Below are 24,603 nucleotides of genomic sequence, written 5' to 3' on the forward strand. Positions count from 1 at the left end.
AATCTCACAGTGCACAGAAAACATCATGGGATGGTGTCTTGCCAATGAACTGAGCTCCATCAATGGGATGGCAGAGCTGCATGGGACTAAATCCAGAATGGGGCCATTCCAGGGTTTTTCAAACTACAACCAGAAACATGACCCAAGAGGCTCATTCGCACTTTGTGAGAATTTTTATTGCATCTGGTCTTTAAAGCATAACATTAAGTAGATCTTCCACATGAGCCCCCCTGTAATATCTGGGTGACGCCCTGAGAACACAGAGTTTTAATGCCCCTGCACAGGACCTTGATTTGAGACTTTATACTAAGATATCAAGAGGCGGTAGAATGAGACTTTTCGAAGCAGTGGAAGACTAATGGCCAATGTAAATGTTCAAAAGCATTTGAAAGTTGATGTGGGAATCCCAGCCGTTTCACCTATATGGAGAGTAGCAATGGATGAAAAATGGAGACTTGGTGAGAATGTTTGGAGACTTTGTTGAATAACGTGTGCTAAAGAGTGGACACACATACACAAACACACTCACATCTTCATACTCACACACACTGAGTCTCCCACTCACACACATCTTCACGTACAGACACCCACTCTCCCACTCACACACACCCTCATGCACAGACACCCCCCCTCTCTATCTCACACATACACACACACACACACACACACACACACACACACACACACACACACCCATGCATCCTCTCTAGAACTGCCTTCTCCGTCCACACAAGCACTGTGAGGAGCTGAAGAGGAAAAGCCTTAGTGGTTTACTAGATAAATGTTAAGAGCTGGAAGCATGAGGGAAAGTGGGCTGGTGAATGACTCACAGTCAGTAAATCACTTTTGCTTTATTAAAACAGCTATTATGTAATGACTTTTTGAGACAAAGTCGCTCACCGTGGAGCCTAGACTGGCTGTAAATGTGCGTTCCTCTTGGAATGGCAGGTATGCACTACCACAAATTGAATATTTTTTTAAAAAGAAGTTATTCTTCAAAAACAAAATACTTATTAATCATTTACTTTCTTTATTATATAAGATACCTGCTTCTTTCGGAATTGCAAGTCTGGGCTTTGTGGGCCAGAACTCTAGTCAAAGAACAAACAAAGGCTGTTTTCACTCATCATGTGGAGAGATTTGAGGACTCAATGAAGCAAGGTTGGTGTTTTGATCCATTTTCCCTAAGCCTGGCATTTTCTGCAGCTTTCTCTTAGGCGCTGAGGTGAGAATCTTAAAATAAATCCTTTGTTTTGGACACATCTACACATTCAATATGACTTTAAGTATCAGAGCTGGTTGTTGTATTCCTTTTTTCTTAAAAAAAAAAAGTAGTTGTATGTGTGCTATATGCACGCGTGTGAACATGGGTGGGGGTTGGGGTGGGACTGACACGCTCGTGTGTGCAGAGGCCAGAGGGTGAGGTCAGGTATCTGGTTCTGTCACTTTGCTTTATCCTCCTGAGACAGTCTTTCATTAAACCAGAAGCTTGGAGTTTCCAGCTAGATTGGCTGGCCAGCAAGCCCCAGTAATCCTCCTGTCGCCACCCACATGGTCTCCCTACAGCAATGAGGGCTATAGAGATGTGTGGCCACACTCACTCTTTTATACAAGTGCCTAGCAGGAGCTCTTACCCCCTGAGCCATGGTGCATCTCAGGAGTGTGTCCTGTCTGTTTGTTTTTCTTTTCATTCAAAGCTTCCCGATCCAGAACTGCTTTTGGATGAGACAGAGACAAGGTTTCCCTTCTATACAATGTAGAAAGATATTTTTGATGTGCAAATGTTATGATTTTGGTATCATGAACCATGAATTTCTTTGATGGGTAACCAAACCAGCACCATCATTACTGGCAAAAGGAAAGGATTCAGGCAAAACGTTTCAACATCAAAGATGTAGTGAACAAAGAGTCTGTCCTAACAGTTAACTGTGGCCTAGCCAACACTTCTTTATGATAAGAGTTAGCCCATTAATTACATGGAATTTTATTTCGCGCCTGGTTCATTTGGGAGACGTAGATATACCAGCATGCGGTTTCAGAGTTCCCCAGAGCTCCTGCCACTTACATTCCTATTCTATTACGCACATTCTCTGTTCTGTAAGTGCTGTGATCTGCACTGCGAAATGTAGGCCTCAGCAACTTTTTCATGTGTATGCTAACTAAGACAGCAGACACCTGCTGAGGAGGGCAGACAGGGGCAAAAGTCCTGGGTCAGCTCTAAGGAGGGACATACACTCTCAGTCTCCTTGTACTCCATAGAGAGGTATGAGTCCCACTTTGCCTCTGTTAGTTGTTAAAATATACATCTGCACCTTTCACTAGGAATTTAGGTGCAATCCATGTCCTTGAATTTTTTTTTTTTTTGAAACAAGATTTCATTACATAGCCCAGGCTACTCTTGAACACATTATGTAGTTCAAGCTGGCCTTGAACTTATGACTTCCCTGATGCTATCTTCAGGGAGCTAGGACTACAGGTGTGTGCCAGCCTGCCCATGTTAGTGGGTACTAACAGTGAGTACCCACTCCAGCTATTGCTATTTCTCTTGTGCATTGCTCTCTAGTCAGAGTAGCAACCATCTCCATTAGAAAATTGCTGTCCTGGCCGGGCGGTGGTGGTGCACGCCTTTAATACCAGCACTCGGGAGGCAGAGACAGGCGGATCTCTGTGAGTTCGAGGCCAGCCTGGTCTACAGAGCAAGAACCAGGACAGGCACTAAAACCACACAGAGAAACCCTGTCTCAAAAAAAAAGAAAGAAAGAAAAAGAAAAAGAAAATTGCTGTCCTGTCTAGGTACAATCAAATGCTGAGTCTTCCCAACCCCCAAGTTCTTCTGTTAGAACCTAGTTGCTATGTGAGTCTGCATTTGTAGATTGGGCCTGTCAGGGAGAGATTAAGGTTAAATGATTCCTAAGAAGAGACTGAAGTAAGCTATTCTGTTTCTCTCCCCAAGCACACACATCAAGGCCATGTGAGGATGTCGTAACAGTGGCCGACTACGAACTCTGTCTCGAGCCCTTGGTAGAAGCAGAATGGGTGTGTCTACCTTCAGTACTTTGAGAAAATGAACTGCTGTAGTTAGAACCTGTGACATTGCACTCTGTCAGTGTGAGCCAACGAGTACTGACCCCTGAGGATAGCCAGGGTGTCTAGTGTGCACTGCCTTGTACAAAAAGCCCTGCCTTCCTTCTCAAAAATGTGGCCACGGCTCACACGGAGCCAACCAGAGTAATCTGAGGGTTTCAAGTTGAGACAAGGCTGGGGGTAGCCATTCTGTTTCCTGTGAGGGTTCTTTCTGCAGCTTGCGGGCAGTTGTTCCGGTATGGTACCTCACAGGGCTATCCTCAGCAATGTCTAGCCTTAGAAAGACATTCATCCTCTCAGATGTCATTTAACCCAAGCCCCTCCCACCAGCAGCCCCCACCCACAGACGCAGAAACATTAGGGATTAGGATTTCAGCATTTGAATTTAAGATGGGGACTCAACATTTTTACCTCTAACAAGGGAGGAAGCTGAAGATGCCATTTTTTTTAGAGTTACCAGAGGTCAAGACATAATGTATACAAAAGAACCTAAGTGGGCAAATGAGGCAAAGACAGAGGGCGGGAGAAAGTAGGAGAGTCTGGTAGGCAGAGCTGTGGTTCTGATTGTTTCTGAGACCTAACTGTGCCTCTTCCTTCTATCAATTTCATGCTGGATTTACTCATTTTTTTTTCAGGCTGTGTAGCTAATGTTGGGTCTCTGCCACTCACAGGGTCTTGTGCTGTTTAGTGTAGGAAGCATGACTTCCAAGCTTGATGTAATTCAAGGCTCAGAAATATTTGGTGGAATATGCAGACTGCCTGCTGCATATGCAGCCCACTTGTCCTCTCATAAGACAGATTGTACAGAATCATATTAGTGTCCTGCATTACTACTTAGGGTTTGAAGCGGCCTTTTATTACTGTCATGGTCAACTTAAGAATCTTGGGGAGAAGTCACAAGCATGGTGTCTCCTATTAAAGGTAAATATGAGTGTGTTCCTAGTTGGAGGCAATAAAAATATTTTTTTAAGATTTTTATTTATGTGTAGTTAAGTGTGTGTGTGTGTGTGTGTGCTTAACATGTGCTCATGAGTGCAATGCCCACAAAGACCAGTAGAGGGCGTTGGATTTTCCCTTGAGCTGGAATTACAGACAGCTGTGGGTTGCATGACCTGGATACTCATACTTGAACTTGGGTCCTCTGCAAGAGCAGTAAGCACTCTTAACCACTGAGCCCTCTCTCCTACCCCTGAAAATTATTTTTGAGGGACCCCATCATCCACTGAGGGAAAGAGCATAGGATTTGGAACACTGGACGGAGCCCAAGTCAGGCTCTGTTGTGTGGAAACTCAGCCAGGGTTTAGGAAGGGCAAGTACATCTGTGAAGCAAAAGAAAATACTGCATGTCCCGCTCATGTGAGACTGCAAGACAATGGACATGCAAATTAGGAACCATGAGTCATATATCACACAGTAACGCATCAATCCTCAATTCTACTTTTACCCAAACTTTAAGGTAACTTGTCTCACCGCTTTACTTCCTGCGGAGACAGATCTCTGAATACTATTACTGGAAACATGTGTGCCTCTAAAACAGCCATCGGTTGTGGGAGGAACAGATAGGAACATCTACAAGGTTGGTCAGCAGTTCTGTTGGCATGAAAGGATGGCAGAGAGCTCACATCTGCTGCGGAGCTCTGAGCTCCCGGCTCTGCGTCTTTGTGAAGAAAAAAGTGAGGTCAGCCAGGGTTCTGAATGCTTGCAGCAGACTCATCTAATTTGGCTCTCCCAAGGATCTCTTTGGTATGTTCATTCCTTTTCTATCGCTGTGATTAAAAAAAAAAAAAAATAACCTGAACAAATGCACCTTACAGAAGAAAGGGTTTATTTTAGCTTACAGTTCTGGGGGGAGAGAATCCATCATGGCAGGACAGGGTGCCAGCAGAAGCTTGAGGCCTGCCCAGCAGTCAAGAAGAAAAGAGATCACATGTTATCTGTGCACAGGAAGCAGAGAGAGAAAGCCAGAAAGAGGATGGGGGGAGGGAAAAAGAGAGAGAACAGGAAGTGGGAACAGGCTATAAAACTCAAAGCTTGCCCTCAGTGACATACTTCCTCTAGTAAGGCTCCGCCTCTTAAAGGTTCCATAACCTCCCCAAACAGCGCCACCAAGTGGAGAACAGGTGTTCAACCAAATGAGCCCTGTGGAGGACTCAAACCACCACATTTGGTGACCAACATGTTATATGCCTCTCCCTCAGATCTCTTTCTTTTCAAATCTTGGATTTCTTCCTTCAAGATGTGTACATGTTTGTGTATGGGGGAAGGGAGGAACATTTTTACTTTTCCTGCTGATAGGAAATAAAGAGATTACCTTACACACATTAAAATTGATCCTTTTTTTTCTTTAGGAAAATACTATTAGCTATGAGTTTAATGTATATACATAATATATTTATGTCATTTTATATATATGAATAGTATATATATGCTGTGGAATAATCCTGTGTATTGTAAAAATGTGCTGCTCTCATTGTTGATAAAAAGCTGATTGGCATTTATCAGAATGTTGAAAAAAATAGCAAAAACATATCAGACCCTTTCCAGCATTTTAACTAGAAACATATTATTATATTCAAATTATTATGTACATTATAAAATAAAACAAACATATCAATATTTAAACTAATTAGGAATACACATTTTATATAAGACATAAAGAAACATAAAAATTGAAAAGTAGAGAAAAAATGGAATCAAAACTAAAGTTGAAATCCTTCAAAAACTTGACATCTTTGTCTCTCTTAGAGGGGTTTGCTGGGTCTGCCTATTAGAAACAACTGAAAACTCATGCAGTTGGTCTAAGTTCTCCACTATATGGAAGTGCTCAGTGGGAGAGTGTTTGCCTAGCAGGTGGGAGGGTTGAAATCCCACCCCATCATGGGGTGGTGGGGAGGATGAGGAAGAAATGGAAAGAAAAGATGGAAATAGAGGAGAAAAATTTCATAGCACTAAAAGATGAAAAAGGAGGCCCAGATGTGAACATTGAGAAGAAATGGAGGAGATAAGAAAAGACCGCCAGCTCATTCTCAACGTAGAAGACACACCCTGTGCTGATTTCATATTTCTAAGGTACACTTATAGGGCTCAAAGAGAGAAGCTGTGTAGTCATTCTTAGATAGCTTCATCCATCTAGTAGAGAGATGATATGTATGACATACAGACCTAGGTTCAATTCAACACACGTGCCAACAGGAACTTTGAAAATGTCCATGGGCTAGGTATGGTGGCACAGCTGCTCAGTAGGCGAGGCAAAAGGACCAAAAGTTTAAGGCCTGCCTGAGTTATAAAGCAAGTTCAAGACCTGCCTAGACAGCTTGGCAAGACCCTGCCTCAAGGTGTGAAATAAGGTGAGGGAGGTGGGGCTCTACGAACAGCTCAGAAATAGAGGGTTTGCCTAGCTTGTGCATGGCCCTATGTCCTATACCCCGCACAGCTCAGGCTAGGGAGCAATGTGAGAAACTTGGCTAAAGGTCTGGCTATGTTTCCTGAGCAAAGTAACTACATTAGAAGGATGAGTATAATTCCAGCCTATTAAATGGGAAGAAATGGTTTGAGAAGAGGCATAAATCAGAAGCTATGAAATCTTTCTGAGTGGCTTCTTTAGTCATGTCTGGCCAGTCTTGGTGGACGACATGGGTTGGGAAGGCAAGTTTGAGGTATCCGTGGAGAGACCGTGTGCATTGTTGCTGTGTGATGTCTTCCTGTATGCTGTGAATATGTGTTGTTCCCATTAGTTAATAAATAAACTGCTTAGGCCTATGGCCAAGCAGCTTAGAGGCAGGTGGGAAATCCGAGGAGAGAGACAGGAAAGAGAAAGGCAGAGTATGGGGAGACACCAGCCTGCCACCCAAGTAGCAATATGCCAGCAGACTGACAAAGCCATGGAACACGTGGCGAAACATAGATTAATAGAAATGGGTTAATTTAAGATGATTGAACTAGCTAGCAAGAAACTTAAGCCCTTGGCCATACAGTTTGTAATGAATATAAGTCTCTGAGGGATTATTTTATAAGTGTCTGTAGGACCGTGGGGCCGGGAAGGACTGGAGAAACTTTCCAACTACACATCGTGTTGGATACGTGACCTCTAAGTGTCTTTTTAGTCCTTGAGCATCTCTGAGCTTTCAAACTTTGAGGGAAGCAATGGGGTCAGGGCAGAGTGGAGCAGAAAAGTGGGGAGATGAGTAGTAGAGAGCTGGCAAGACTGCTAAGCGACTTTCCTCAGTAAAGCAATTTTGGCACCTCAGTCTAGAAATGACAGAAGCAGGCAAAGACGATGCGGTCCTGTGATTGCTGTTTTTCTCCTGTTTGCTAAGAAAGGGCATGGCTCTTTTTATTAGTTGTCTAAGTGCCTCTTCAACTTTGAGCCGTCTTCACCTGGAGGCGCTACAGCTTAATACAGATGCCCCCCCCCCCCCCACCCCCGTCAGCTGCCTGGCCTCGGTTCCTTTTCTCTGGAGGAATCTAAGCTTGCAGGCTGATCTAACCATCCAAAAAAAAAAAACTACCGCTGCAGCCCAACAAATCAAATCAGAAGGAAAATGAAAGAAATCGCCAGTCCTCAGCATCAGCAGCAAAAGAAAATAGAGGATTGTGCTCTCGCTTCGCTTGATGGGGATTAAACTGGATGAGGTGACAGAAAGCCTCCACCTCAGAAAATTCCAAGCACGGCAGGAAGATCAAGTGAATTTACTTTTTTAATGGAAATGCTTCTGGGCACCTGGACTTCTCATGTTTCACAGAAGGTCATTGTAAAGACAGATTTCTGCTAAAGAACACAGCTCCAGGGAAGAGAGGTTTCGGGGTTAGAACTTGAAGACTATTTATGCATCATTTCTTTTAAGTGTCTTTTGATTATGTTCACTTAGAACAATTTGGTAATCTACAAGCAATTATTGTTGGATGGCTCTCTATCTATGTGCATACAGTTAGCACTAGGGGAGAGAGAGAGAGAGAACATGAAGTTAGCAGATGAACAAGGTCAAGGTAGGGTGTTCTATATTCTGGGGTGAATTAGGGGAAGATGTGGTGAATATAATCAAAATATATTATATGCATATATGAAATACTCAAAGAGAATAAGTTTAAAAGTCTAGTTTATTGTTATTAAATCACAGTCCCAAGAGCTATCTAAAAGAGGAACTAATGTGACATAGTCACTTGGTTTATGGTTGAGTTCAGAATTACACACTGGAACATTATCTAAAATAATTAGTATACATTTTTGTCCCTGTACTAGTTTGTGAGGAAACTCAATGCTCATAGCTTCCTTTACTAAGGATGCAATACTCATCTAAAAGTTCATATGATTTCCCATTATACAGCTTCTATATCGGTTTCTAAGCAGGGAGAGAACAAGTAAATGCTAATACATAGCTAGGATATCTATCTACCATTATTTATGTGTCTCCATAGATATCTATGTCTACATCTGTTTCTATCCAAAGATAGCCATAGGTAAATAAAACAGATAATGACAGACATATGGGTTGCTAGACACACGGACAGGAGCAAACAGCCCCTAACACTTAGCCATTAACATAAGAGAATGTTCCCAACAATGACGATGAAGATTTGACATCAACGTGTCTGGTAAGTGGTATTTTGAGATCCTGCCATATTTGCTCTTCCTCTTTAGACACGGTCTTTGCTACTCAGATTATGGTCGTCAATCACAGTTCATCCTTCCCCGGTGGATAAGTTCTATTTGATGTAGTCTCTAATAGCGAATCTTTACTTTTCATTTGCCATATTAATCAATTCTCTAACTCGTGGGTCTCATCAGTTCACTATAGTTTAAAAAGCCCCTTGGGAGAAAACATGATGTAACAACCGTATAAAACCTAATGGTAGGCCATTTACTATGCAAACCAAATTCATTCTGCTGTCGATCCGATTGATTGAACAGACAGTAACCATGAGGAAGACTCAAACACACAAAGGGGAAGAGAGCTGGAAAATGACTGATTTAGAGATTGCTCCTTCAGCTTTAAACCTTTGCTAATAGAATCTTTTCTCTCCGGAAGACAATGGTAGGATCCTTACATCTACCTCTGCCCAAGGACCAAAAATGAACGAACAAGGCTTTTACTTCTGTGCCAGTTCATACATTTCAGTAGTTAAAACAAAAAAACAAAAAAACAGAAGAATATTATAAGACATAAGAGAACTATATGATCTTCAAATTTTGGCATTTTGCTGGAACATAGCCATGGGTGTTTGGTCTAAATATTGTTGAAGGAGCTCCTTCCTACAGTGATATAGCTGGGTAATTGTAGCAGACACTCCAGCACATAGATTCTGAAATATTTACTATCTGGCTATGTGGATTATGTGCATTAGTGATTGACTCCATGTCACCAATAATGCATCGGTGTCGCATTAAGGAGAGAAATAAAATCACTTCCCCTCAGAGTTGTTTAACAAAAAGTGAGACCAGATTAGAATTATTTGCTTCATCTGCCCTGCGTCTTCCATCCTATCTATTGTACGAGTCCAAATCTGTGCCTGCCTGGAGGCTATTTTGTGAAGCTGTTTGTCCCTATGTCTGTCTGTCCCTGTGTGTGTCTGTTTCTGTGTGAGTGTGTGTGTCTGTATGTCTGTCCCTATGTGTGTCTGTCTGTTTCTGTCTGAGTGTGTGGGTCTGTGTGTATGTCTGTCCCTGTGTGTGTCTGTTTCTGTGTGAGTGTGTGTGTCTGTGTGTGTGTCTGATTCTCTCTGTGTCTCTTTTTTAATTGAACAGGACAGAGAGCATCACATGGGGAAGGAATGGGATACTTTACAGAAATCTTTAACTGTTTCACAAGGGATTAAGTCACTGACACCAACTGATCACAACTGACAAGATAACTAACACCATCGTTTATCAATCAATATCCATAAATGGTTGCTTTCAACATTTATGGTACATTTTTAAGAGTGAATCTGGTAGCAAGCCTTATGTATTAAAGTTTGAGATCTTGACCTCGTCAGAAATAAACATGGATCGTTTGTGTGGCTGGTGGACAATCCTGAAGGAGACGTGTTCCTCACACTTCTTCTGGTGTTACTACACAGTCATGTCTTAGGCATGCCGCTCTCCCTACATCATGAAAATCCAGGATCGTCCCATTTCTGTTCTAAGTCAAGAAATCTTCCCTCTTTTCTAGTTGCAGCCAAGGTCCCACAGATGGCTGTGCTATGGACCAAGCATAGTTCAGGTTACCACCAAACAAAGCACATTGAGTGTGAGGAGGGATGTCTGTGCTGGGAGTGACTGGGAAAGCAGAGAGATGGCTACTCAACATAAAAACAAACAAGCAAATAACAACCAACAACAACAACAAAAAAAACAGTGGCTGGAGAGATTCAGTAGCTAAGGGCATTAACTGCTCTTCCAGAGCACCTGGGTTTGGTTCCTAGCATCTACATGGTAGCTCACAATCATCTCCAATTCCAGCTGCAGGGGCATCTGACACCCTCTTCTGGCCTCTGAAGGTACTGCAACCACTCAGTGCACATACATAGACACAGGCAAAACATCCATCCATATACATGAAACAAAAATAAATAAATATTTGGAAAACCCTAACAGAGGGTCATATACAGAGAAAGGAGTGCATTAGTTCTTACTTCTTCAGGGGTTATGTTTCAAAAGAAGCAAATTAAAAAATAAATAAATAAAATAAACAGAAAACAAAATATAATTCCAAGCTAGTACTTTCTGCTGCTCTGATGCCTTTCCAAATAGCAGCTATCAAGGTCCTGAATGCCAAGGTCCATCAGGCTTCCATAAACTAACTCACTGATGCCATGTGTCTCACAGTCAACTGCTATTACAGGATTCAAGGCCATTTTTTTTACTATTTATTTATTTATTTATTTATTTATTTATTTATTTATTTATTTATTATGTATACAGAACAGGGCACCAGATCTCACTACAGATGGTTGTGAGCCACCATGTGGGTGCTGGGAATTGAACTCAGGACCTCTGGAAGAGCAGTCGGTGCTCTTAACTGCTGAGCCATCTCTCCAGCCCTCAAGGCCATTTTTATCCCATCTTTATATAAATAATATCTGCCACCTATCAAGGCTCAATGGGGAAATATTTAGAGAATTGACTGGCTTGGTGTACAGAAGGGAGCAAGGAAATCAAGAGCATTTTAAAGCATATGGTGTCACCCAATGGCAGCGCTGCTATGTCCTATCAGGATCCTAAAATGTGATTGGAATGGGGCAGAGCAGGAAATGCCTGGCCTTTGAGAGATAGGGGTAAACACGGACTAAGGAGCTGGAGAAGATTGCTGAGAGTCAGTCTCTGCCTGTCTCATTATTTTGCTGCCTCGGGATGCTGGCAAACTCCTCTGGTGCAGCAGAGTCTCCATCTAGCATATAAAGTAGGTGTCGAGTCAGTCTGCCAGACATTTCCATTTGCATTGGGCAAGCACTAAGAGGATTTTAGTGCAGATTTCTAGGGACGAGGAAAGTGCACAGTTCAGCACGATGACTCACCGCGTGAGTCAGTTGCTAGAGGCTGTCATCACTCCAATCCCATCCCGTGTTATTCCAGTGATTGGGCCTTGCTCAGCTCAATTTTAAAAGTATCTTCAGCTCAATCTGCCAGCCCCTGCCAAGTTCACCCTTTAGTCTGGAAGACAGGACTTGACATCTGCATGACAATCTTGGGAGCTGTGTTGAAAATAAATGGAAAAAAAAATGTGACCTGAGAGGATTTGTAGTCAGTTTCCAAATAAGAGATATGCCTTACCACCTTCACTGTGAATTCAGCACTGCTCCCAAACATTTAAACCAGCAGGGATTCAACAGACGTGCCACCGCCGAACCATAGCTCCCTTCTGTTTTGTAGGAAAACATGAGCTAGGTGCTAAACGGATCCCAAAATTCATCAACGTGTTTTCAATTTCCAGACTCCGGAAGGTCAACCCCTTGGAACTTCCTTAAGAAGAAAATAATAGTCTCTCTTAATTCTTCACTTCCAAGGGTCTGATTTGGATTTGAGCTCTGATAGCCCTTAAAATAATGTAATTCTTTCAAATCTAAGAAATGTGTTTCCATGTCTGTTAGGTCACTCCTGAAATCCCCCAGACTGTAAACAGAAGCAAACACTACCACGTTTTTTTAGCCACTTATACTCTCACACACTTGCTTCAGATGATGGAGGAGTTAGACTTTCTGAGCCAAGGAAATGGAATCTGAAATCCCGTTACATGTTGGTAGCAAGGATCTTTCCCCCCTTGCTTTACTCCCTGCTTAGACATGCTCCTCTCAAACTGAATGTGGTGCACCCCATATTCAGGCAGGATAGGGAAAATGGTTCCTTGGTAGACTGAATGAGCCGAGATGAAACCAGTGGAAAAACAAGCAAGGAAGTCCATGACTTGATTAAAATGGAGTCTGGACAGAGATTGTTGAGAAGGGACAGAGAGGCCTCCAGAATCCCTTTGGTCCCCAGAAGCAAAACCATAAGAAAGAAGCATCAGCTGTGGGTCTGGGGGGAGCACTTTGCCATAAACATCGACTACATTTGCCTGCCCATCTCTTCTTCCAGTAATCTCAAACATGGCTCTCCTCCTCTGCTTTTGGGCCACATACGTTACATAGGTCTGACTTTACCTCCTTGGCCTGCTCGCATCAATTATGGTTGACACTCGTGCCTTGCCATTAACTAAATCTAATCCCTTTGGGAATACAACCCAAGTTATTACACAGGAGCCCCAGGGCTTCTTTGGATGTGCTTGGAAAGATCCAGTGGAATCTCCCCCATCTGCTCTCAAATGCTTACACTACTAGATGGAAAGCCAGATGTGGGCAATGTCCTTACTTTCATAGACAGCATATCTCAGAATGAGACCAATGTGGAAGAAAATAAGACCCAAATGATAGTCACCCATACTTATACTTGTATTCTTTGAGTTTCTGAATCAAACTGTGGTGGTTTGAATGAAAATGGCCCCCATAGGCTCATAAGGAGTGTATTTTATTATATTTTAGGAGTGTAGCCATGGTGGAGTAAGTGTGACCTTGTTGGAGGAAGCGTGTCACTGGGGGTGGGCTCTGAGGTTTCAGATGTTCAAGCCAGGCCCAGTGTGTCTCTCTTTTTCCTGCTGCTTGGCCAATCCAGATTCTCCAGCACAGTGTCTGCCTGTGAGCCACCATGTTTCTTGCCATCATGACAATGGACTAAACTCTGAACTGTAAGCCAGCCCCAATTAAATGTTTTCCTTTATAAGAGTTGACAGGGTCACGGTGTCTCTTCACAGCAATCAAACCCTAACTAAGACACAAACTGAGTCTAGTTTCTCTTGAAAATTCTGGTTACATAGGTCTTAATTATTTAGTCATCTGGTTTGAGCTGAGTTTTCATTGACCTTTTTTTTTTTTTAATTACTTGTGACTGACCTGATTGATACAGTTACCTATTTTTATTTTTATCCTGGATATGGTGGAAGCTGAGAAAGGTGGTAAATAAATGAAAAGGACAAGGAGAGCCGTTCCATTTACCAGGGTCCTTCAAACAATCTCCTGCTCAGGAAACCAAGAACAGATGTAATTACTCAGCGATCTGTTTTCCTTTCTCTTGGTGCTGTTGGGGAATTAGCATCTGAAGAGAATGTTCTCTGCACATTTCATTACTCAGCCCATCTTCTCAGAAGTCTCAGTTGGAATGAATTTTGATGTTTTAAGATGCCCACTCCACTCGTGTTATGACAAGCTAATCTTTAAAATACACTTCTGGTTCTGAACAGTACGTGGGTTAAGACTGAATCATAGGATGAGCAATGGGAATCTCTGACAATAAGCCCCCCAATTCTTCCTTTTAAAGCCTTTCATCTACAGCCATTCTTTTCAGAAATAACTTTTGTCATGTTTCTTCTGTGGATGAGCACACCAAAGAGGCTCCACTGCGGAATAATTTAGGTGATAAAGACTTTCAGGGTGATAATTATCTTTTTAATGTATATGAATGTTTTGCCTGCATGTATTTCTATGTACTGCATGCCTTATACTCCCAAGACCAGAAGAGGGTATCAGAGCTCCTGGAACTTGAGTTACAGATAGTTGTGAGCCACCATGTGGGTGCTGGGAACTGGTCCTAGGCCCTACCCCAGGAGAACAACCAATGGTCTTAACCACTGAGCCATCCCTCCAGCCCTCCGCAGTCATTCTTAAGCACGCTATCTAACTCCCCATAGCGCTGTTGTTGGATTTCTTTTTTTTTTTTTTTTTTTTGTTTTGGAGGGAGAAGGGATGAAAAGTAGCTAAAACAAGTGACAAGTTTTGAATAAAGACCTGCATTTCCTTGGAACCCTATTCTTTCCCAAGAGATCTGAGCCAGGAAGCAAATGAGCTTATGAGTCATCACCCTTGTCTCAGCATGGTTACACAAAGGCTTTATTCATTACTTAATTAAAAAGATTCCCTTTGAGCTGGTCAGATAGCTCAGCGGGTAAAGCATTTACTGTCCTGGATCTCGCTCTGTAGACCAGGCTGGCCTCGAACTCACAGAGATCCGCCTGGCTCTGCCTCCCGAGTGCTGGGACTAAAAGCGTGCACCACCACCGCCCGGCGAGGTAATACTATTTTATGTTTGTGTTACGGTAGGCATTTGGTATACATATTGTTACTTCCAGTTTATAGATGAGGCAAATGAAGTAGGAAGACGTTTAGTGAGTATTCATGAATCATAAAGGTAATTATGGGGAATTAGGAGCCCAGTAGATTCCAAAAGTAAATTGCTCAGGGGGTTGGAGGTTGGGGGTTGGGGTGGGGGCTGGGTTAAATTGAATAAGGAAAATCAGTGACGAAGCTGGAAATGTTGAGTTATCCAAAAGAACCAGTGAGTCCACCACGAAAAGCTAACACAATTATTAACTCCCCATCAAGCTAGAATTTTCCATCTATTAAATAGCAAGACAGAACAACAGAAAATACTTCTGGAACACGGGTAATGCTAGGGTAAGGTGATCCTTCCTGCACTGCTCGTAGACACAAACATTGCCTAAAAGCCTTTTTGGAGAGGTATTGGAAAGACATTCCAACAACCATTAGATGCCAACATCCTTTGACCCATGTGATTTTACTCACAGAAAAATAACCTTAGGGAAATCATCCAAAATGACATTCAGCAAGATTTTCCAAAGTTACCATTATAATAAGACTAAGTGGACACCTCTAAAATGTGCACAAATTAGAATCTGTTCTAGCAGGAGCCTGTGGATTTGTTAATTCATTTGATCGACACAAATATGATGCCAGACACTGCACTAGACACAGGTTCACAAAGGAAGAGAAGATGGGCATCCACTTGGCTCTGAGCATTCTGGGTTTATGTAAACAGAGAGAAAAATAGAACATTAAAAAAAAGGAGCTTTGGGTGTTCACTTAGAGGTGTTTGTCTTCAAACAACATGAGACAGCTTCTCATACCACAAAAAAAAATACAACAAATAAACATGGACACATCATGACAGAAAGTCCGGTTCAAGGAAAGCCAGATAGAGCAGCAGCCTATTTGTATTAGATAGGGTTCTCTAGAGAAACTGTGTGTGTGTGTGTGTGTGTGTGTGTGTGTGTGTGTGTGTGTGTGTGTGTGAGAGAGAGAGAGAGAGAGAGAGAGAGAGAGAGAGAGAGAGAGAGAGAGGGGAGAGAGAGAGAGAGAGAGAGAGAGAGAGAGAGAGAGAGAGAGAGAGAGAGAGAGACATGACAGTGGATCCAGAATGGTTTACAAGATAAGGACTGGGTAGTCCAACAATGGTGTCTCACACTGAAGAGGATGAGAAGCTGGTAGCTGCTCAGTCCCCCAGGCTGCATGTCTCCACAGACCTGGTGCTAAAGTCTTGGAAGACTCCTGCAGAGCCAATGGTCTTCAGACCACCTTGGAAGACCAAAGAAACTGGAGTGTGACATCAGCAAAGACTGGCATCAGCAGCCGCAGGGCAGAGCTGTGCTCCCCGAGAAGCCGAGGGCATGTAGGCAACATGGCCTTTTCTTTGGAACTCCACTTCTGAGCCACCAGTTGGAACTCAGTCCCCACTCTGGGACAGGATCTTCTCCCCTCAACTGGTCCTTCTTGGAAATGCCCTCCAGACCTGCCCAGGGCCTTATCTCTTAGTGGATTCCGAAGCACCAGAAGTTGAAAAAGTGATTAACAGCTATACCTCAGATTTGCCTCTGAGCTTCCTGGCAAGCAGAGGGAAAAGGAAACAGCCTCCTTAATGAGTAGAGGACACAAGAGTTTCTGAGAGAAATATGGTTTCTTGTTTCTAGTTCTAAAAGATATCTCTGTTTTTTAGGACTGGCAAGATGGCTCCGTGAGAGAGCCACCTCCCCTGTCCTGTGACCTTTATATCCACTACATGGCATGCACCCAACACAAAATAAATAAGTGAATGTTTTTAAAAAGATTTTTAAATCTCCATTTTTATAAATGACCAATATGTGATGGCCAACATCTTGTTTTATTTCTAAAAGATTTTTAAAAACAAAATATTTCAAACATATGAAAAGATAAATAGAATAATTTAAAGAAGATGTGTATATCATACGATGTCATCTAAAAATGGAAAAAAATACTACAACTGAATCTTCTGCTTTTCTCCATGTTCTGATTCTTGGTCTCACTGCAAGTGATGATCATTCTCCTTTGCTGGCATTCTCTGCTCTCACTCTGTTCAGTTCCTGCGTGCATGTTGAAATACCACATCACACTCAGGAAGGATGTAACATGCCGTAAGTAAAGGTCTGCTGTCTCACACTGGTGCCCTATTAACACTGAGCAATTATCCTACAAAGGACATTAGGTTGTTTGGGTTCTTTTGTTGTTCCAAAGCAGCAGTAGCACACTTTCCTTGAGACCTTTGGAAAGGCTTCTCCAGCCCTTTAAGGGGACATCACTGCCAGCCACTTCTTGTACGTTCCATGTTGTCCAGTGCTCTCCAAAGGGCTCACCTCCATTGACACAGTGGAACCGAGGTGTCCCAGAAGTCAGCTTCCCAAGTGCACAGGGTACAAACAGCTGAGTCAGTTCTGGCCCCCAGAGCCTCCGTCTAGAATTTTCTTAGACACATGCACGGACCTTTTACTGAGTGTGGCCCAAGCCTCCACACAGAGGTGGGAGGGGTGGGGAGCAAAACCCTTCAATTCACAGAGGCCACCGCCACCAGGAGCAGCCGAAAGAGTGAGAGGTAGCCTGTAAAAAGGTTGTCATGTCACACTGAGGCCCAGCACATGAGAAACAGAGGCAGGTGGATCTCTACAAGTTCAAGACCAGTCTTGTCTTTGTAGTGACACCAGAACTACATTGTGAGATTCTGCTCCCCCCCCCAAATTTTTTTTTTTTAATTAGGCAAGGTATCAAACCATCTTCTGTGAAATGTGGTCAGCCTGGTAATCAAAAAAGGCAGCTGTGGGGAAGCAACTCAGTGGTTAAGAGTACATACTGCTCTTGCAGAGGACCCAAGTTCAATTCCCGGCACCCACATCAGGCCACTCACAACTGCCTGTAACTCCAACTCCAGAGATCCAATACCTCTAGACTACGTGAGTACCTGAACTCATATGCAAAAATCCACACACAGACACCTAGACAACACATGTTTAAATATAAAATAAGTCTTTGGGCCTGGAGAGATGGCTCAGTAGTTAAGAGTACTAGTCATCCTTGCAGAGGACCAGGGTTTAATTCCCAGCACCCACACAGTGGCTCACAATAATCTGTAACTCCAGTTACAGTGGGTCCAATAGCTTCTTCTGACCTCCACAGGTACCAGGTATGTATGTGGTAGACAGTCACACATGCAGGCAAAAAAAAAAAAAAAAACCATACACATAAAATAGTTACAGAAAAATAATTAAGAAAATTTTAGGTTTTAGAAATAAGTTAAGTCTTAAAAATGGAAAAGAGGCAACTGCTTCTCCCTGGAAAAAGCACATATTGGAACCAGGGAGAGTCCTCAAAAACTAGAGGAAGTAGGGCCATAACACTGACATGCCTGTGTTTCATTTTGCTACCACATTGATGGTTCAGTAGCCATCATTTTAGAATCCCGCAGAGGCCCAAACCTTCCTATTAGAAAAGCTACTACGATGGAAGGGACTGCCTGTCAGCTCAAGTAGGGGTGAAAGCTACGCAGAGAGGCAGCTAGAATGCTGTGTGGGTTTGAATGAGAATGGCCTCCATAGGCTCCTGTGCTTGAATACTTGGTCCTCAGCCGGTGGCTCTTTTGGGGAAGGCTGTGGAACCTCGTGGAGGCTGAACCTTGCTGATGGAAGCACATCATGGGGGGTGGAGCTTTGAAGGCTTAGAGCACGCCCATGCCCCCCAACCCCCGTCCTTGCTTGTGTTCTCTGCTTCCTGTGTGTGGATGAAAATGCGATCAGCCAGCTCCTGCCCAGCTGCCATGCTATTCCTTCCCAACCAGGATGTACCCTATCCCTCTGGATCTGTGAGTCAGACACATTCCTTATTCCTTCCACTGTTTTTAAGGGGGAAAAGGTAAGCACCATGGTACTTTATCACAGCAAATAAAAAGTAAATAATACAAACGGGAAGCTCTTTGGAAAGTTATAATGAAAAGTAGAATTGATATTTAGTGTTCATTGTGCTGATAATCCTGGAATATCATGAAGGTACATTTATCTAATTTTACAAATTTTGTAAGCAGCTTAGTCAGTTTAGGACGATTGGATGACAACATTAAAAGCATCTCTCTGGCTGGGCGGTGGTGGTGCACACCTTTAATCCCAGCACTCAGGAGGCAGAGCCAGGCGGATCTCTGTGAGTTCGAGGCCAGCCTGGGCTACCAAGTGAGTTCCAGGAAAGGCGCAAAGCTACACAGATAAACCCTGTCTCGAAAAACCAAAAAAAAAAAAGCATCTCTCTGGTGAGCTTGTCTGTCTGTCCATCCTGTCTGTAGTACCATTTCTGCTGTAGTAAGAACTAAGGACATTGAAGGTCCTCAGTTGGCTTTGGGCCACCGTAAAGGATGCACCTTTTTAAAAGAGCTTTCTCCCTTGGCTTCCTGCCCCATTTGCGGCCACCAAAGATGACTTCACTGTCTCTTAAGATAGAAGCAAGAAAGCAGATAATGGCCATTGCCAAAGAATGTGACATTAACAGGCACTAAACAGCCATTACAGCAGCCATTTCCTGCCACTCCCCTCCACACCCCAACTGCAGGACTTGGGGTGGTCTGAGGCCAAGAGTTTCCTGCAGGAGCAGACTATGCGTTTTGACCTCTGTTGGTGCCACTCACAGAATGGAAGGCCCTGGAGAAGCTTCATTTAATGCTGAGAAACTCTGGAAAGTTTCTAAGAAAAGCCTTCTACCAGCCTATTTCCTTTTGGAAAGGAAAAGCTATTTCTTTACTTGGGGCTTCTGTCTCCTTTATTTCAGAATGATTGACGGGACTCCTAGTAGTCTGGCACATCCACCTGGGTTTTGGTTTAGGGTCACAGGAAGAATTGCTGTGTGTGAATTCAAGCCCCCCAACCCCCCATCCCGCCGCTTCTATTCAACGATATTGGACTTTCTATTCTCCGCAGCACAAATAAAATCAATATTACATGTGTCCCCTCTCAGCTGCTAAAGAGTCAGCAATTATTTCTTGCTACTGTTTCAGGCTTCTGAACTGGGTTTGTCATATTGTTTTATCTTTTGGTTTGTTTGGATTGTGTGTGTGTGTGTGTGTGTGTGTGTGTGTGTGTGTGTGTGTGTGTGTGTATTTGTGTGAGTTTAAAAGATATAGAAAGGATACAAAGTGAGCTGTGTAGGGGAGTGGGGAGGATCTGGGAGGAGTTGAGAGAGGAAAAAGACAATGATCAAAATATATTATATGGGAAAAAATTTAAAAGCAATAAAAGGCAGGAGTGGTGTAGCATACACCTTTAATCCCAGCACTGAGGAGACAGAAGCAGGCAGATTTTTGTGAATTAGAGGCCAGCCTGGTCTACGTAGCAAGTTCCAGGATAGCCAGGGCTACATACAGAGACACTCTCTCCAAAACAACAAAATAAGCCAATAAAATTTAAAAAAAAAAAATCGTCATCAGAGGTAAAGCATGGGCTGGAAGACAGTTCTATGTTTAAGTTCTTCTGCTGCTCTTGCAGAGGATCCAGCTGTCTTAATTACTTTTCTATTGCTGTGAAGAGACAGCATGACCAGGACAACTCTTAGAAGAGAAGGCATTTAACTGGGGGCTTGCTTACAGTTTTAGATGGTTAGTCTATGATCATCATGGTAGGAGGCAGACAGGCATGACACTGGAGCAGTAGCTGAGAGCTTTACATCCTGATCCACAGCCAATAAACAGAGAGAAGATGCTGGGCCTGTCAGGGACTTTTGAAACCTCAAAGCCCCACCCTAAGGACACACTTCCTGCAACAAAGCCACTGTGGGCAGAGTTTTTCATTGGAACCACTGGCTCCCAAACAAGCACACAGAGACTTATTATTAATTATAAATGCCCGGCCAGTAGCTTAGGCTTGTTACTAACTAGCTCTTACAACTTAAATTAACTCATAATTCTTAGCATACTCTACCATGTGGCAGTACCTTTTTTTTTTAGCATGGCATGCCCATCTCCTGCTTCCTCTACATCTGGCTAGTGACCCCTGTCACTCTGCTCTCCTCCTTCCCTGTACTGTCTTTTTGCTTGCAAGTCCCACCTACCCTCTATCTGCCTAGCTATTGGTCAGTCGGCTCTTTATTAACAATGGGAGCAGCACATCTTCACAGTGTACAGAAAGATTATTCCACAGCAGACCACACCTCCTGATCCTTCCCAAACAGTTCCACTAACTGGGATGAAGCATTCAAACATATGAACCTATGTAGGTCATTCTCATTTATGCCACATCAACTTCGATTTCACACTGGGCAAATCACAACCTCCTGTAAAACCAACTCCAGGAGATCCAATGTCCTCTTCTGGTTTCCTTGGGCACCTGTGCTTATGTACATGCACACACACAGACACACAGACATATAGATACACACACACACATACACACACACACACACACACACATTTTTAAAAAATACTGGGCCATTCATTTGATGAGTTGAACTGCATCTGCCTCCAGCATCTGCCCCCTAATTTGATTGGCATTTTCAAGATTAATCTCTCATCAAAATTCCCCTGTAGGAGCCACTGAGAAGAGCACTTGCCACCAAGTGTGATGTCCTGAGTTCAATCTCTGGAACCCATATGGTGGAAGGAGAGAATTCACTCCTTCAAATTGCCCTCTGACTTCCGCATACATGTCATATTATGCGTGCCCATGCACATGCATACAGACACACACATAAAATAAGTACAATTTTAATAAAAATAGAGAAAACAATTATTTCAAGTAGCTACATGATAGTTTCAGTCTGAAAACCTGGCAGATATTCAGGCCCTCAGTGATGAGGTTCTCCCTCCATTGCATGCCATTCCCATGATCCTTTGGTGCACAACTGCCCACCCTAGTGACACATTTGTCAGTCATGTTGTGATGGTTAATCTTCAGTACCAAGTTGATGGGATTTAAAATCCCTATGGAAACAACTCTGTAAATGGCTATGAGGATCTTTTAGTGAATTAGCCCTTTGCAGAACCATCGCTATGATCCCATTATTGTGGCCATCCCAGTGTGATCCCTGGTGCCTGCTGACAGCTCATTCCTGTTGTCTACCCATGCTCTGGATGCTCATGCTCATGCATACTTTCCTTGTCTACTGATTTGCTTTCTTTAGGTACATCAGCCTTCCTATGATCTCAGCATTAGTGGGGAGAACGTTTGTCAGGCATGGACAGTTGAAAGCTGAGTGTCCTCAGAGGATGTTCACCCTCTCTGCTGTCTAAATCTACACCATGACAACACTGTAGGCTTGGTTTTGATGCGTTTATCTAATATTCTTTATCAATAATAAAAAAATAGGGAGTCAGATATTAGGGAAAGAACCTGAAAGATCAGAGAAGCAGCGGAGCAGCCACCAGTGACTTCCTACCTCTTTAGTTCCTTCCTCCAAAAGGGCTGAGATACTCTCTCAGCCCCACCTTACTACTTCTTGTCTCCTTTCTGTCCACAGTCCTCCAAACCTCTATGGTTAATTTTGGTCAGCTAGTAGCTAGCTCCACCCTCTGACTCCAAGCAAGCTTTATTGTCAGAATATAATCAAAATATCACACGTTTTAGCTTTTTTAGTGTTATTTTCCAACTTCAGCAGATATTCTGGGGTTCTTGAGGATTAGTGATGGCCCTGTCTTCACTTTCAAGTTTTTACTGAGCATCTTTCTTCTCTGTCCCCAAATTCTTCGTTTCTAGACATTGACTGAAACAGTCCCATCGCTTTCTCCCTAGCACTACCACATGACCAACACTTAGATGACCACGACCTTGTGACTGAAAACACATTAAATCTAACAGTTCAGAGTGTTAAAATAATAGCCCAACAGTCATTGAAGTCACATGGATGTAAACAACAGCCAGCCACTCTGATAGGAGCCCTGATGTTCCTATTTTCCGGCTACACTGAGATCCCCATTTTCCCATGGTTGAACACAGTTTACAGTTCACCCAGATGGCCAGTTGTGAAACTTGGACAGACTTTATTTTCATGAAGAGGGCAAAACATAAGAAATAATTTTGAAGTGTCCGGTTTTAAATATATAAAGTGTGAGCTGATTCATACTCTGACATTTGTTTGACTTTTATAGTATGAATTCCTATTTATTCAAGTTACCTAATTGTTTTTAGCTCTTCTAGATGCTTCCTTACCTCTTGTGCCTTTCCTGGTTGTGCTGGATACTTCTGTGTCAAGCTTGATGCAAGCTAGAGTCATCTGAGAAGAGGGAACCTCAATTGAGAAAAGATTGGACTTCATAAGATTGGAGTATAGGCAAGCCTGTAGGGCATTTTCTTAATTAGTGATTCATGGGGGAGGGCCCAGCCCATTGTGGGTGGGGCCATCCCTGGGATGGTGGTCCTGGGTTCTATAAGAAAGCAGGCTGAGAGAGCCATGGCAAGCAAGCCAGTAAGCAGCACCCCCATATCGCCTCTGCGTCAGCTCCTGCCTCCAAGTGCCTAGCCTGCTTGAGTTCCTGTCCTGAGTTCCTTTGATATGGAACTGTGGACAAAATCAACCCTTTCTTCCCCAAGTTGCTTTTGGTCATGGTGTTTTATCACAGCAATAGGAACACCGACTAGGACACTGTTCCCACACCCACTCATTCCACCCATGTCCATCATCTCTGTCTAAGCAACCAAAGAGTATTTCCCTCTAAAACATCTCAAGCTACTGAAGATAATTGCCTCTCTGGAGCTCTGGCAATAACTACTAAGTCTGAGAAAATGGTGAGTTATGTTATTTTAAAATAGTTCCCTGTTTCACTCACGAAGAGGAGAGAACAGATCAATGTCACTCACAGATGTATCACTTGTACAGATCTCACACCCTAGTGTGGAAGATTGATCAATATTATGCAGTCTGTGCTCCCCAGAGCTCTCTTGCGGGGCAGGGTGGAGGGGGGGGCAGGAAAAGCAAGTTCATGAAAATCAAAGACACCATTTCCTGAATCATCATTAAGCCGATTTGAATTCCTCTGGGACATAACTAGCACAGAATTAATTTTTTTTTTTGTGAATAGAAATTCAAGCTTTATCTTAAATTAAAAATTTCCTCCAAAGGATTTGCTTAATAAGTTGCTAAAGAAAAACAGTGAAAGTGACATAGCAGTGTTATACACTGTAGCAAAGTGACATAGCAGGGTTTGGATGGACCTACGTGGGCATTAGGTTTTCTAATGACTTATCGGTGGAACTTCAAATTTTCAGTGCAGAGAGAAAGTGGAGAGTTGTATCTTTTGCATTCTGCCGCAACTGTGAGACATTCTCATAGCACCAACTATGACCTGCCTACAGAAATTGGCTACTGGTCAATTTCAATGTAGTGTTTCATTTTCATGGCTTAAGGGTTTTGTTCAATACAATAGTCACAAACAGGTTATAAAAAATATCTAGGTATTAAATCATGGCCTTTGGTGTTCTTGTTCTGCCTAGACTCTGACTCTAAAGGTCAAATTGTTAAATATGTTAATTGATTTTGCTCATTTCCGTGAACCACCTGGCCTGAGACAGAAACCCGGGAAGGACTCCGATCGATCACTCTGCTCCCTGAATACCTTCATCTAAAGCCATACTGCTGGACCATCTGAATAGAAGGATGGCGATAGAGTGCAAGGGACTATCTTTGGGCACCACAGTTTTAGGGACAAGGTTTTTTTTTTTTTATGGTTTTGCTCTGTTTTGTGTAAGGAAGGAAGTATAAGTTTCTCTTCTGGAGATTTCCTTTTATCAATGGTGTAATGGTTTGAATAGGAAGTGTTCCCCCCAAAGGCTATAGCCTGGACTACCTAACTGTGGTGCTGCTGAGAAGTAACAGGATCATGATGGCATTTGGGTCATCAGTGGGTTCCCCTACTGATGAGTTTTATTAAGAGGTGGCCCCTGTCTGGAGGAGGGAAGTCACTGGGGA

At 43.0% G+C, this 24,603-nt stretch overlaps 1 long non-coding RNA gene across 1 annotated transcript in view; it reads left to right on the forward strand.

The window, feature by feature from the left end:
- Nucleotides 1-891: 891 nt before the first annotated feature.
- LOC128114609 (uncharacterized) overlaps nucleotides 892-24,603 on the forward strand; it is a 43,889-nt gene continuing 20,177 nt past the window's right edge. The window contains exons 1-2 of the long non-coding RNA XR_008219830.1: nucleotides 892-948; nucleotides 1,043-1,161. This is a non-coding gene — a long non-coding RNA (uncharacterized LOC128114609). The remainder of the gene's footprint in view (nucleotides 949-1,042; nucleotides 1,162-24,603) is intronic.

Source organism: Peromyscus californicus, unplaced genomic scaffold (genome assembly GCF_007827085.1).
Source record: "Peromyscus californicus insignis strain IS unplaced genomic scaffold, ASM782708v3 Scaffold_19__1_contigs__length_69161282, whole genome shotgun sequence".
Classification (NCBI taxonomy): Eukaryota; Metazoa; Chordata; class Mammalia; order Rodentia; family Cricetidae; genus Peromyscus; species Peromyscus californicus.